General features: G+C 41.6%; 1 non-coding gene across 1 annotated transcript; it reads left to right on the top strand.

Annotated features, from left to right (window-relative positions):
- Positions 1-7,217: 7,217 nt before the first annotated feature.
- On the top strand, positions 7,218-7,324 carry LOC141616188 (small nucleolar RNA R71). The gene has a single exon (XR_012530551.1). It is a non-coding gene; the product is annotated as a small nucleolar RNA R71 (small nucleolar RNA).
- The last annotated feature ends 7,671 nt before the right edge of the window (positions 7,325-14,995 follow it).

The raw sequence follows: 14,995 nt of genomic DNA, 5'->3' as shown, positions 1-14,995 counted from the left end.
GAAGTGATTATGATAGCATGATGGAAGATTAGCAAGCCTTGGAGACTCCTACACTCTCATGGTTTGTCTATTTCTCTCTTTGTATTTTATTTCATTTTGATCATTGTTGGAGTAGTCCTAGCCCCATTAGAGGACTCACACCTCGGTACCATTGAGGTGTTCTCATTCTATTGTTCCCGTTTTCAAAAATCCAAAATGACAAATTAGTTTCATGCATAGCATAGTGTATGCATGAACTACACCCATCCTTGGACATTAGCAATAGTGTCTCACTCGGTTTGGGGAAGTTAATGCATACACAACGGGAAGTAATCTAAATTATCCTCACCGTCATAACAAAAACCATGCATCATGTAGTGTAGCTTAGTATAGATTGCATTTAGTATAGAAATCATGCATCATCTTTGCATAATTTCCATCATTTTGGCCATTGAGGACAATGCCCATATTAGTGTGGGGATGGGAATTCTAACATTTAACTCTTATTCAAAAATCCAAAAAAATTGAAAAAATTGAAAATTGAAAACCCAAAAACATGTTTATTTCCTTTTGTAGTCTTGTATATATTGTCTTGTATATATATGGTGTTTGTTCTATCCTTGTTCACATTGATTGACTACGCCACATCCGAGACATGAGGATATTGAAGACCGCATGGTATGATCTTTCAAATCTCCTTTTTCCTCTTTATGTTAATGACTATGTGGCTTTATTTTGATTGATGCGGTATAACAATGTGAACTTAGGACTTGCATTTAGTTTATATGGCATATTAGTTGGTAGAATCAATTGTATTAGGATGTATATATGTTAGTTGCATCATGGCATGTAGTTTGCATGTTAGAAAATTTTTTGCGAAACCGTCTACTTGGGAAGCTTGACAAGTGTATATAGCCCCTAGTAGATGCTTTTTCTTCTTAAGACTTTGCTTGTTAGAATATTTGTAAAACACCCTAGGATGTGTCATGCTAGTATCCTTTGACCCATGGATTAAGGCCTAGTCAAGATTACCTTGTGGTGTGATAACTCCTTGGCTACCGTTTATTCCAAGGTGACCCTTGAAACCATGCAACCATCATTAATCCATGTTTTACCATATTTTTGTCAACAAAAGGGAATGGGCACAAAAAGAAATCAATTTGAGTTCAATGAAATGAAAAGTGAAAGAAAGTTTGCAAAAATGCATCAAATGAAAAGAGGAGCAAAAATAGAACTCCTAAGCTTCAAATACAAGGCACCCTCGTTACTAATTGGGGTGACTTTGAAAATGTTCAAAAGAAAATGCAAAAAGTTGAAAATTTGTCAAGTGTTGAAAAGCCAAAAATCAAAAGAAATGGCAAAAAGAAAGTGTTCTCAAATGTTATATGCCACAAGAAATTGGGGGAAAAACAAAAACCAAAGCAAAATCCCAAATGAAACTCAAATTTTATTGATCCCTTTATCCATCTTATCCATTTTTGAGCATGGTAGAGAGGGGATGACCCTTCTTCTTGTCTAGGCAAGAGGGGGAATTCCGCGATCCTCCAGTGTTTCTAACACCATAGGGAGTTTACTTTTGACAAAAGCATTTAACGATTGAGGACAAAAGTACCCTAGCTTGACACAATTTGGAGGTTATTTATTGGTATCCTTCTAGGCTTAGTAGTTTGAAGAAATTGCATCTATGAAGGAGTGTGTACCCTTGAATTGCTTCCCTTGTAGATAATTTCCGCCACTTAGATGAGGAACGTGGCTATTCTTTTTGTAGATGCATCCATTATGTGTTTTTGTGTGCTTAACGTTTGGATGTGTCGCCATTTTGGCAAGACCCACCTTGCCTTGCAAGAAGGCATCCTACCTCATGGTTGTCTTGTTGTGAGTTGAAGGGGCGGAGTGAGACCCGCTAATTGTCTCATATCGGCTATATTACTAGGATAGGTTAGTATTGGTCCTAGTCTTTGTCACCTCTTTACTCGGGACGAGCAAAGGTTCGGTTTGGGGATATTTGATGTGACCATAATTGGCGCATATTTAGCCCCCGAATTAGCCTTGTTTCCATGCTTTTTAGTGCTTATTTGGGTCATTTCTTATCTTTAGTTCTTTGTTTTGCATATTCTTTGAGATTTTGATCCCTTGGTAGGAAAGGAGTAAGAATCTTGCATTTTCATGGCAAAACGAGACTAAATTGATCGAATTCAATGACCAAGCATCAAGGAGAGACAAGACTAGAAGGCCTTTGTACATATCATAGTAGAAGAGCAATGTTGAGAAAAGATCCTTGAGTCCCCAAGGAAATCCCCAAGGAATTTATGAAGAAAAGGGAAGAAAAGAAGAAGATTTGTTGCTGACTGACAATCCGAGCGGATTGCCACAAATCCGTTCGTCCCGCAGCAGCACAATCCGAGCGGCTTTGTCACAATCCGCTCGGATTCTCCCTCCACAATCCGCCCGGATTCCCCTGAATCCGCTCGAATTCCAACGCCAGAATCCGCCCGTCCCGACCCTATTCCGCCCGGATTCTAGCACAGCACGGATTGTCTTCTCCAAGCTACGAAGAAAGAAGCCCTTCTCTCAGAAAATACCGGCTCCTCCTTGCTCAACTTAAAAAGTGTAATTACTAGTTTAGCCCTTAGTTAACCCTAATGCATCCTCCCTAATTTCCACTATAAATACCCCATTAGTCTAATTAGAGGGCATGTTCTTCTTATCAATAATTAGTGTAGTTAATATCAATCAAATCTCTCTTTAATATTGTAATCAAGTATTAATCAAGTATTAATCCAAGTTTTGGTTCTTTAATCTCTCTTTTATTCATCCTTTATTTTGGGTAATTGAAGACTATTTGGGTTATTGTTGGGAGATTGACAACCTCTCAATCAAGCATTCAAGTACTTCTTTTATCTTTGCTTTATTATTGGAATCATTAGTAGGTATAATCTCTTAATCCCTTTTTAATTATTGTTAATTATTTTTATTTATTCATCATGTTTCATATTGTTGGTATGATTGACAACCTTGCTAGCATGATCAACATGATAATGAGTGAGTAGTCTCTTAGCTAGGGTTAATGGGTGATTAGGGGAAACCAACATAGGGAATGATTCATGCTTAAATTAATATGCTTTCATATTTTATTTGCTTGCTTGTTTTGATCTCAACTCATGCACATGTTATATTTGATGAAATGCTAAGCCTATGAATCCTTGCATTTACTATCATCTTCTATCTTTTCAATGAGACTTGTAAGACATAACCCAACTCGAGTCTCATTAGACCGTGCATGTTGTTGAGTAGGAAAGATTAAGTCGACTTGTAGGTGTTGTACAATCTAATCGATTCGGCTCCGGGACCCACACTTTCCTAGGATTGTAAGATATAACCCAACTCAATCAATCACAACAATAATTGCTTGCTTATAATTTGAGAACATGTTTGTATGATCATATCCCATGATTCCCCTATGATCCCATGACACCCTAGTGCCTTTAATCAATTGTTTACACCCCTTTAATTCATCTTGCTTGTTTATTTTCATTGCTATTTTAGTTTAGTAACCTTCTACATCAACCCAATTTGTGACACCCCTTAGACACCACTAGTTTCAATAGAAATCTCATTTCAACTCCCGTCCCTTGGGATCCGACCTTTACTTGCCTCTTTACTAATTGTAGAGTTGTTTGTGGAGCTATAAATTGTGTTTTGATTCGACCGTGACCAACGACCACATCTTAATTTGTGAACACTTAGCGGGATCGCATCAAAATGTCACCAGTTATAGGCTCTAAATCTCAGAAATATGATGTAGCTTGCCAAAAATCAAAGTCAAGTCTCAAGTTCAGCAAATAATTAACGAAAACTCGTAGATATGCATATATGATTCTACTAATAACATGTCAATTAGCAAGGCTCAGGCAAAAACAGATGCAAATGCAATATCATCATTGAAATACTACCGTTCCGACTCGACCTATATGCTAAAATAAACGTGCAATTTTTTGAAATTTGTCGAAAGTTTTTCAATTTTTTTGAATTTTTCGTGTATATATATGAAATGAAAAAGCAATGCAAAACAAAATGTAAACGTGAATACAAGCAAATGATATGCGACGTAAAACCCTTACTTCCCCAAACCAAATCGCACAATGTCCCCATTATGCAAAATCATGTAATGAAGAAAAGAGAAACGGGAATTTTGCGGGAAAACAAATGAAAACGACAATGAAGTAAAAACTTAGAAACTCACAAGACTTTAAGCGCAGCAAAGGAAACCTCCCCAAACCAGCGTGAGCTAGGAGGTTTCAGTAGCCAGCAGTGCTACCAATAAGTACCTGAAAAAGACAAACAAAGTACCACGCATAAAATCGAGAAAGCAATGAAGAAGCGGTAATTATGTGCAAAGTGACGAAAATGGAAGAAATCAGAAATGAGTCGGGATATAAAATATAGTAGAAAACTCCCTTAATCCCGCAAAACGACCCAACACAGCAGGGGAAAGGTCGTAAACAGGTACAGCAGCGGCAGTGGTCGATCGAATATAACAGGCAGTCGATCGACCAAAGTGAACAGGAACAGAAACTCTTGAGGTGCCAACTCAGTCGATCGACCATGGAAGGCAGTCGATCGACCGGGAAAGCTGCTGTAACTTCAGATTTCTTCGTATTTGCTCAATTACTTGAGCTAATGAGGTCTAAAACCCTGCAAGTGCACAATAATACGCGCCCAAAATTGCGCTAAACCCAAAGCAAAGTCTAAAGTACTTAAAAATCCTAAGAAACGAAATAAATGTGAAATCTCGCGCACACAAAATATGGTAAATAGTCGTAAAAGCAGTAATGTAAATGTTTGATAAAGCATTTGATCAACTAATAGTTGATCAAGAATGGCCATGGTATGGCCCACTTCGTTGGCTTCTGGCTACTAAAGGTAGCCTCAACGATGCTCATCTTCTTAGCCGCACCCTTCTTAGCTTCAGCATCTGCCAAACTCAATGGATCAACAACTTCTATACCTCCCCAGTGAATGATCTCTTCGGACTCATCAGAATCTAAATCGGACTCTCTCACTTTGACCGGCTCGTCATCAACTTCCTCATCAGTGCCATAGCTAAGGCAACCAAGACCTCCTCTTTGAATGATCGGCTTCTTCACAGCTGGAGCGACTTGCGGCTCTTCCTTCCCCAAACCAGCTCCTGCAATGTCAGAGATAGACAAATCTTCCTCCAATTTGCTCCCAATCTGGGGCGGAGGGGTTATGACAGGAATAGGAGTAGAGACAAGAATATCAGGAAGCACAAAGTATGATTTCTTTTCAGAAACCGTATTACAGATGACAGGCCACATAGGGTCCTTCTTCCTAGCTGTTTGGGCGAAGACAATAGAATGCTTCCCCACTTTGAAAGTCAGGGTCCCAGAACCAACATCAATAACTGCACCAGCAGTGTGCAGAAATGGCCTACCTAGAATGATAGGTATGTGGGCATCCTCAAGCATATCTAGGACTACAAAGTCTACGGGAAAGAAAAACTTCCCTATTTGCACAGGGATGTCCTCTAGGACTCCTATAGGCTGGACCGCAGATCGGTCGACCATCCGAATCATGTCTGTGGATCGCAAACCTAGTCAATTTTAGCTTCCTAGCAAGACTTAAGGGCATGACGCTAATGCTAGCTCCTAGGTCACATAATGCCTTCTCAATTGAGAAGGTACCTATATTGCAAGGAATAGAAAAACTACCCGGGTCTTCTAGTTTGTGAGGTGCAGTGTGAGACAAATAAGAGCATGACTCTTTGGTTAATGCGACAGTATGCACAGTTTCAAGTGACCTCTTTTTAGAAAGCAATTGCTTCATGAACTTCATATAAGCGGGCACTTGATTCACTAGTTCAAGGAAAGGTACTTGTACGTTAAGACTACGAACAAGATTTTCAAATTTACTGAAAGATACCTGTTACTTTGTCGGCACTAGTCTCTCTGGATATGGGGCTGTAAGAAGTAGCTTAGCCCTTTCCTCTAAATCACGCATGCCGGCATCAGTGGACTTAGGCTGAAAGTCCACCACCTTCTCTTTATTGAAGTTGACCTCTCTTCAGACCGTCTCAAATGTGAGCCATTGACCGACATTGGGTCGAACTTCGGAATCGGAACGGACCCATCAGCACTCGGATCTTGCCCCAATACTTTCGGAGTTGTCGTACCCCGAAATAAGTGGTCTCTCAAATTATTGGGCATTGGAGGACGAAATTTCTCAATATCAGCAGTGGCCTCGGTCGATCGACCATCTTGCTCAGTCGATCGACTGAGGTCTACAGTTCCAGAAGCTCCTGTAACCCGCACATCAGTCGATCGACCGGGTATATCAGTCGATCGACTGGTATACCTGGTAGACGCCTTGTTCTTGCTATTCTTCGTTAAAGCTTTCTTTTGACTCGGTTCCGCCTCATTCTTTTCAGGGGCATCCTCGACCATGGCAGGCCCCTCCAGGGTAGACCCGCTCCTCAAAGTAATGGCATTTAGGGTCTCTTTCTGGTCGGTTTGAGTCGGTAAGTGTCCCGGAGCTCGAGTGGTACTCTTGCTAGCCAATTGAGCAATTTGGCTCTCTAGTAGTTTCATCCCGGCCTCTCTAGCTTGGGACTCTTTCAGCAACAGGTTCTTGAATTCAGTAAAATCAGAATTTTGGGATTGTTGCTGCTGCGGCACATAGGGAGGTTTTTGGTACTGTTGTTGCTTATGAGGAGGCACATAAGCTTGATGTTGCTGCTGTTGTGGAGGTTGAGTCAGATTCAGGACATTCTGGCTACTCCACCTCAAGTTTAGGTGGACATTCGGCTCATAATACGTGTTTGTCTGCCTATAGTGTTGAAAGGCAGCACAAGACTCAAAAGGACTAGGACAGTTTTCTGAAACATGTCCCTCAGCTCCACATCTTCTATAGACGAAAGGACCGTCTGAAACAGCATTCACTTGGTAAATACCTCCTTTTGAAGCTCCTCCCAGTTCATACTTGTCAAATCTCGCAGTGAGAGCTTCTAGTGCAGCTACAGAAGATGATTCAGCAGCTCTCCTCTGATTGACTCTCGAATTCCCATATTCAGCTTTATGGGTGGCTAAGTCATCAATGATCTTCCACCCCTTAGTCTCTCCCATGTTCTCAGCAAATCGGCCATTGGTCATGACATCCAAAATAGCCCTCGATCGTCATACAGCCCGTTATAGAACTGATTGCAAAGACTCCATTTTTCGAACCCATGGTGCGGAATAGTTCGCACCAGTTTCTTGAAACGAACCCATGCTTCATGAAAGTTCTCATCCGGCCCTTGTTTAAAGCTCGTGATCTGAGCTCTAATGGCAATCGTCTTCAAAGCAGAGAAGTATTTCTTGTAGAACGCCAAGGCCAAAGAATTCCAATCGATGATCCCATGAGCAACTCGATCCAGATCTCTATACCACTCCCTTGCAGCATCACGAAGAGAGAAAATGAACATGGTCTCCTTGATCTGGTCTTGGGTCACACCAGTCGGCGGGGGTATAGAGCAGAAATAGTCGATAAATATCTCCATATGCTTGGCTGCATCTTCATTTGCAAAGACTTCCCGAATTGGTTTTTCTCAACCAAACCGATATAAGAAGGCTTCGGTTCGAATTTCCTATCGCTCCGGGTAATTCGAACCCCTTGTATAGATTTGCAAATGTCGGCTCGAATGACTTGCTATAGTTGCTTCTTCACCATGACTGGAATTTCGGAGAAGTAACTGTCTCACCAAGAATTAGAAACAGGAGATGTAGGTGGGTCTTCTTCGAACAGAGCGTTCTCGTAGTAACTTGACAGAGTACTCAGCTCTTCCTCTGTCGGCAATATCCTTTGTGATCGTCTCAACTCGCGCAAAGATTTCTCAATCTCAGGATTGAACGGTACTAGTTCGCCACCCTGTGACCTGCGCATAAGAAGAAACTACAAAAAGAATATAAGAAAAGTTTAAGGAACGGAAGTCCCTTAAACTAAAGAAAGACTAAATAAAAACAACTAAAATTAGAACAATTGCCTCCCCGGCAACGGCGCCAAAATTTGATACCCGTCGTTGTGAGTACCAAAAATAAGATTTATAATTTCCTATTAAAACTAACCTAGGCTAGTGGTAACAGGGTCGAACCACAAGGAGGCGAATGTAATTTTTAATTGCCTAATTTAGTCTAAGGTAACGAAAGTGGGGGTTGATTTGATTTGGTCTATACTAATAGCAATAAAAGACAACAAACTAAATAAACAGATAAAACAGATAAAAGAAGGGGTACTAGGATGGTCGGTTCGTTATAGTTTTGGCGGCAGCAAACTAAGTCGGTCTAAATCAAACACATGAGGCGGGAAACAAGAGGTCCTCTCGGTCCACTCTTAGCAGATAGCATCTTTCGATCTCGCTATAAGTCCCTAATATCACTAATACTGACTCTCGTCCTGAAAAGTGACTTATAATCTAAACTTTACCTATCTTTCGATCTCAGCATAGTTTAGTCATTTTAATTGGCGGTCAATCAACTGTCCCTATCTCTCGATCTAATGGGTCAGTCATATCCTAAACATTCAACTAGTCGTGTGCACTCGATTCGTCGAATAAAGAATTAAAACAATTAAAACGAAAGTAAAACCCCACGAGGTCAGTCGATCGACCAAGTATGTCAGTCGATCGACATACACGCAATTAAGGCCGCGTTCATTCTATTGCCGCCTACACTATAATTCCCCTACATCCTAGCACGAATAATTTAGCTACTCATACTAAGAACGATAACGACAATAAAATTAATGAAATAAACAAAAGGATTCATGCTTGAAATAATAGAACAAACGATTAACATAAAACGATGATTACGGTCTCGGGAAACTAACTAGCAATTTCTAAACTATCAACGCAATAAAGATGAACTGGAATAAGAGCAAGTGAATACCAAAATTGCAGAAGGATTGTAACGGAATGATTGAAAGCACAACGAAAATCCAATGCGAAATTGTTTCCCAAACCCTAATTATTTGATAAAACTAAACTGAATGTAAAACTAGGTAAAAACTCGATGATAATCTCTAGAAGCTAGGTTACGTTATATAGCAAATATACGTAACACTTATTATTAAAACCTAAACACAATGGGCTTTAAGTTCCTCGATCTTTTAATTATCGTCTGAAGCAGCGATGTGGTCGATCGACTAAGAAGGGCGGTCGATCGACTGACTAGCAGTGTACAGTAGCCTCTGGATCCCGCATGTTGGTCGATCGACTGAAGGTGGTGGTCGATCGACTGCTTTAGCTGGTACTTGACTTCTATGATCTCGTGGATTTGTCTTTCGGGCCTTGAAATGCGCACCAAGCTCGTTCCTTAAGTGAATACTCCATGTCAAAATGCAATGCAGGATACTCGGGGACGGATTTAGCTCAATTTCCGTTGAATTCTTCACATTTCTGCAATAATGTACACAAACACGAAAGTAGACGGAAATAGGGAGAATAATAGCATAAACTACTCAAATGAGCTCTAAAATGCGTGTAAAACAAGATGTAAAACATCATATAAAAGACACACATCATTATCCATCGTATCCATTTTTGTGCATGGTAGAGAGGGGACGACCCTTCTTCTTGTCTAGGCAAGACGGGGAATTCCGCGATCCTCCAGTGTTTCTAACACCATAGGGAGTCTATTCTTGACAAAAGCATTTAATGATTGAGGACAAAGGTACCCTAGCTTGACACAATTTGGAGGTGATTTATTGGTATCCTTCTAGGCTTAGTAGTTTGATGCAATTGCATCTATGAAGTAGTGTGTACCCTTGAATTGCTTCCCTTGTCGATTATTTCCGCCACTTAGATGAGGAAAGTGGCTATTCTTTTGTAGATGCATCCATTACTTGATTTTGTGTGCTTTAATGTTTGGATGTGTCGCCATTTTGGCAAGACCCACCTTGCCTTGCAAGAAGGCATCCTACCTCATGGTTGTCTTGTTGTGAGTTGAAGGGGCGGAGTGAGACCCGCTAATTGTCTCATATCGGCTATGCTATTAGGTTAGTTTAAATAACGGTCCTAGTCTTTGTCACCTCTTTACTCGGGACGAGCAAAGGTTCGCTTTGGGGATATTTGATGTGACCATAATTAGAGCATATTTAGCCCCCGAATTAGCCTTGTTCCCATGCTTTTTAGTGCATATTTGGGTCATTTATTGTCTTTAGTCCTTTGTTTTGCATATTCCTTGAGGTTTTGTTTCCTTGGTAGGAAAGGAGTGAAAACCTTGCATTTTCATGGCAAAATAGAGCTAAATTGATTGAATTCAATGACCAAGCATCAAAGAGAAGACAAGACTAGAAGGCCTTTGTACATACTATAATAGATGGGCAATGATGAGAAAAGATCCTTGCATCCCCGAGGAAATCCTCTAGGATTTTATGAAGAGAAAGGAAGAAAAGAAAGGAAGAAGCTGTAAAACAATCCGAGTGGATTGTCCACAAGCCGCCCGTCCAGCAAGAGCAATCCGAGCGTCTTCCCCAGCTGGACGCCCGTCCAGAATCACCCCAATCCGCCCGTCCACCACCACAATCCGCTCGGCCAGAACCTCCACAATCCGCCCGTCCCGTGCCCTGGACGCTCGGATTGTGTGTCAACCATTTCGTCTTCTACATGTTTCAAGGAAGGTTGCGCATATTTTTCTAAGACCGGCGAAAAGGAGACCGGAGTCTCCCTCGACACTGGCGATTCCTCAAGGACTTAATCGTCATTTAAGCCCTTAGTAAACCCTAATTTATGTAACTAATCCCCACTATAAATACCTCATTAGTCTAATTAGATTATGAGGTTCTTCTTAGCAATCTTTAGTGTAGTTAATACCAATCAAATCTCTCTTTAATCTTGTAATCAACATTTAATCAAGTTTTAATACAAATCTCATTTCCTTAATCTCTTTTGTTCATCTTTCATTTTGGGTAATTGAAGATTATTTGGGTTATTATTGGGAGATTGACAACCTTCCAATCAATCATCAAGTACTTCTATTATTCTTTGCTTTATTATTGGAATCATTAGTAGGTAAAATTCTCTTAATCCCTTTTTAATTATTGTTAATTATCTTCATTTATTCATCATGTTTTACTTTGTTGGTGTGATTGACAACCTTGCTAGCATGTTCAACATGATAATGAGTGAGTAGTTTCCTTAGCTATGGTTAATGGGTAATTAGGGGAAACCAACATGGGGGATGATTCATGCTTAAGTTAATATGCTTTCATAGTTTATTTGCTTGCTTGTTGTGATCTCAACTTATGCACATGTTATGTTTGATGAAATGCGAGCCTATGAATCCTTGCATTTTTTACCCATCACCTATCTTTTCAATGAGACTTGTAAGACATAAACCAACTCGAGTCACATTAGACCATGCATATAGTTGAGTAGGGAAGATTAAGTCGACTTGTAGGTGTTTTACAATCTAATCGATTCGGCTCCGGGACCCAAACTTTCCTAGGATTGTAAGATATAAACCAACTCGGTCCATCACAATAATAATTGCTTGCTTATAATTTGAGAATATGTTTGTATGATCAATTCCCATGAATCCCATATGACCCCATGACACCCTAGTGCCTTTTATCAATTGTTTACATCCCTTTTTAATCATCTTGCTTGTTTACTTTTATTGCTATTTAGTTTAGTGATCTTATACTTCAAACCTCAAATTGTGACACCCTGAGACACCACTAGTTGCAATTGAAAATCTCATCTCAATTCCCGTCCCTTGGGATCCGACCTTTACTTGCCTCTTTACTAATTGTAGAGTTGTTTGTGAAGTTATAAATTGTGTTTTGGTCTAGGTGCTCCTAACGACAAGTACCAAAAACTAAACCTCCAAGTGAGTCCGACCAAAAATCAAACTAAAAAAAAAAAGAAACTACAAAAAATGCTCATACCTCCAAGATGAGGCCGGGACCAACCAAAGCAGGGGCACTACCATCCCCCACTGCCTCCGGACGCACCGCTGCGTGCATGTACCGGGTAAAACTCGCCAAGGCCGGCGTAACTCAGTCAAACTGACCCAAAGTGTCAAGGTCAGTAAGAAGGGGAAGCACTTTGGTCGACAAGCGCTCACCTTTGTCACCAAAGTACGTGGCACCCAAGAAGTACCAAAACCACAACCGCGCCTCCTGCGCGTCAGCCTCAGCCTCTGCTTCCGGACTCTCCAACGGCGCCGGAACCACACCTGCCACCCTCCCACTGAAGTGGTCTCTCACATACGAACTCGCGATCAGGTAAGGGGTAATGTCAGAAGGCTCAGGCAAAGCAGTACCGATCAGACGAGTAACCGCAGGAGAAGACACTCTCTCCGGTGTCTCGGTAAACTCAATAGGCGTCTCGCCACAAGGGAGGCCGGATATCATGGCGAAATCCTCTAAGGTCACACCGACCTCCCCGAACTCCATGTGAAACGACGACGTCGTATCCCAATACCGATCCAACATGGCGCGGATCAGACACAGGTTCGACCTAATCGAAGACCTGTGAATATCCCGCCAAGCGGCCACCAACGGCCCAAAAGCCGACCTCTCTATCAACGCCCTCGTTTCGGCTCGGAGAACGTCGTAAAAGCCCAAGCAGGTAGTGAAGCCCGAGAAAGTCCTCATGGTGCCGATCTCTTGAAATCAAAAACAAACAACGTCAGAATCCCTATTCAGGCCTGACACTTCAAAAGTGACAAAAGTTCAAACGGGGGACACGACTCACCAAGCCCTCATGAGCACGGTAGGAGATGTGCCTGTCCAGTCGAAGCAACAACTCGCTACCGTCAAAACCCTCGGCCCAAGCAGGCGCCGCCCGCAGGTTCAGCCCCCGTGGGGTTGTAGCCCATCTAGCTCTCCAACTCGCGACGTGGGCGTCGTCCTCAACTGTCTCCGCCCTCCATCTCTTCTGACCACGAGACTCAATGTGGCAGACGGGAGGCCTCTCAACGACCCTAAAGACGTTCTGTAACGTCCGTCTGGTTGGCCGAGAAGTCCGCCTCCTCGTAGAAACCCTCCTCCCGGAGGTACCAGCCTCAGAACCAGTCTGAGCTCTCCTAGCGTCGGTAGCCCCAACAACGGGCTCCCCACGCGCCTCAACGGCCCTCCCGACCCCAACAGTCTCCGCAGGGGGTCCCTCCTCTTCGGAAGCGTCCTCCACTACCGCAGCGGGTACACTAACCGGAGTGCTAACCGGCCCCGTCCCGAACAACTCCTCAAAAGTCGCAGCAAGGGACCCAGCCTGTCCCGAACACTCTCCTGCAAACAAAAAAACGTCAGCCGAAATTTCGGCATTATGACGGCGTAAATCGGACAAACCCAGAACAAAAAAAATAACCTGCAAAGCAAAGTAAGGGCAACCCCGCCCAAATCCAACCAAACAAAACAAAAAACAATTCACAAAAAAAATATGCACAAAAACGACTCGCCCTTCTTTTCAAGCAAAAGATGAGTCAAAACAACCACAACAAAAATGGCATCTCAAGACCCACACAAGGTCCGCCAACAACCCAAAATACATTCCCAATGCAATGAGGAATTTTTCTACGGCTCAAAAACGCAATTTATACGCCAATTTGAGCACAAACCGGTCAAAAATTCAAAAACGACCGCAAAGAGGTAAACGTGATTTTATCACGCCTTAAGGTGACCTAAAACTACAATTAAGGTCCATTTCAAAGCAAACTGACTCAATTTAAGCCCAAACAGGCGCGCTTATTTTGTCAGACATAAGACCGTCACAAAAGGCAAAAATTCCAATTTTGCCCACACTACCCAACAAAGGTCCACAATGGCAAATACGGTCTTTCCCGACTACAATGAAACCTAGTGGGACCCACTACCCAAGCAAATAAACTTGGCATTGTGAGGTGAGACGGTTTCTCCACCTCAGTCACGTTTTTGGAGCATAGGGAGCGGGAACGGGGACCAAAATGCAAACTAAAACCACCCCTATACTCCGAAACGGGTTTCTAAACTAATGCAATCATCAATTTCACTCGAAATGGGCTCAATCAGAAACGCCAAAATCAATTTTCTAGGATAAAATTTTCGCCCTAATTCAATCTATTAAATGACCAACAAATTTAAAATGGATTCAAGAGGAAATACATACCTTGAGATGATATTATGGTTGATAGCACGAATGGAAGTGAGCAAAGGTCCTTTAATGGTGGATTTTGTGTCGAAGGATTGAAGATGAATGATGAATGACGAGCAGCCAAGCCTCGCGTCTTTTACAGAAAAATAGGGAAGCCTCCTTGGTTCGCCAGGATGCTCGCGCCTAAACCAGGCCTCCCCTTGCTCTATTCAGCGAATTTTGGGCTTTGGCCCAATTTCCCGTAATAAACTTCAAGTTTTCAATGACGATATTAAGGACCGTCATTTTCTCAAATACAAAAAACAAATAGTGAAAATATAAATTCACTATTTTCCTTCAAAAATTTCAAACAAACGGCGATCAAAACCGCCATTTTCCCTTCAAAAATATACAAAATGATAGTGAATATTCAAAATTCACTATTTCCTCAAAATTCAAACGACTGCAACTAAAACCATCAATTTCAAATAATAGTGAAAACTCAAATTCGCTATTTCTTCGAATTTCAAACGACGGCAATTAAAACCGTCATTTTCAAAATAATAGTTGGAAATTAAATTCAGCTATTTCCCACACATGTCAACGTCGGCACATAAACCGTCACTTCAAACATAATAGTGAAGATTCCAAATTCACTATTTCCTTCAAATGTCAACGGCGGCACATAAACCGTCACTCCAAACGTGATAGCAAAATTCAAAATTTGCTATTTCCTTCAAAATTCGAACAGACGACGATCAAAACCGCCACTTCAAATTAAAAAAAAAACAATGAATAGTGAAGATTCCAAATTCACTATTCCTCCAAATGTCAACAAGGGGCTTCCTCGCGGAACCTGCTCTTGTCAAAAACAGTAATAGTGAAAATTCAAATTCACTATTTTCACGGCGG

The sequence above is a fragment of the Silene latifolia genome, chromosome 11, assembly GCF_048544455.1.
Source record: "Silene latifolia isolate original U9 population chromosome 11, ASM4854445v1, whole genome shotgun sequence".
NCBI lineage: Eukaryota > Viridiplantae > Streptophyta > Magnoliopsida > Caryophyllales > Caryophyllaceae > Silene > Silene latifolia.
The sequence above is the reverse complement of the archived record's forward strand: the minus strand, read 5'-3'. Positions and strand labels throughout refer to the sequence as shown.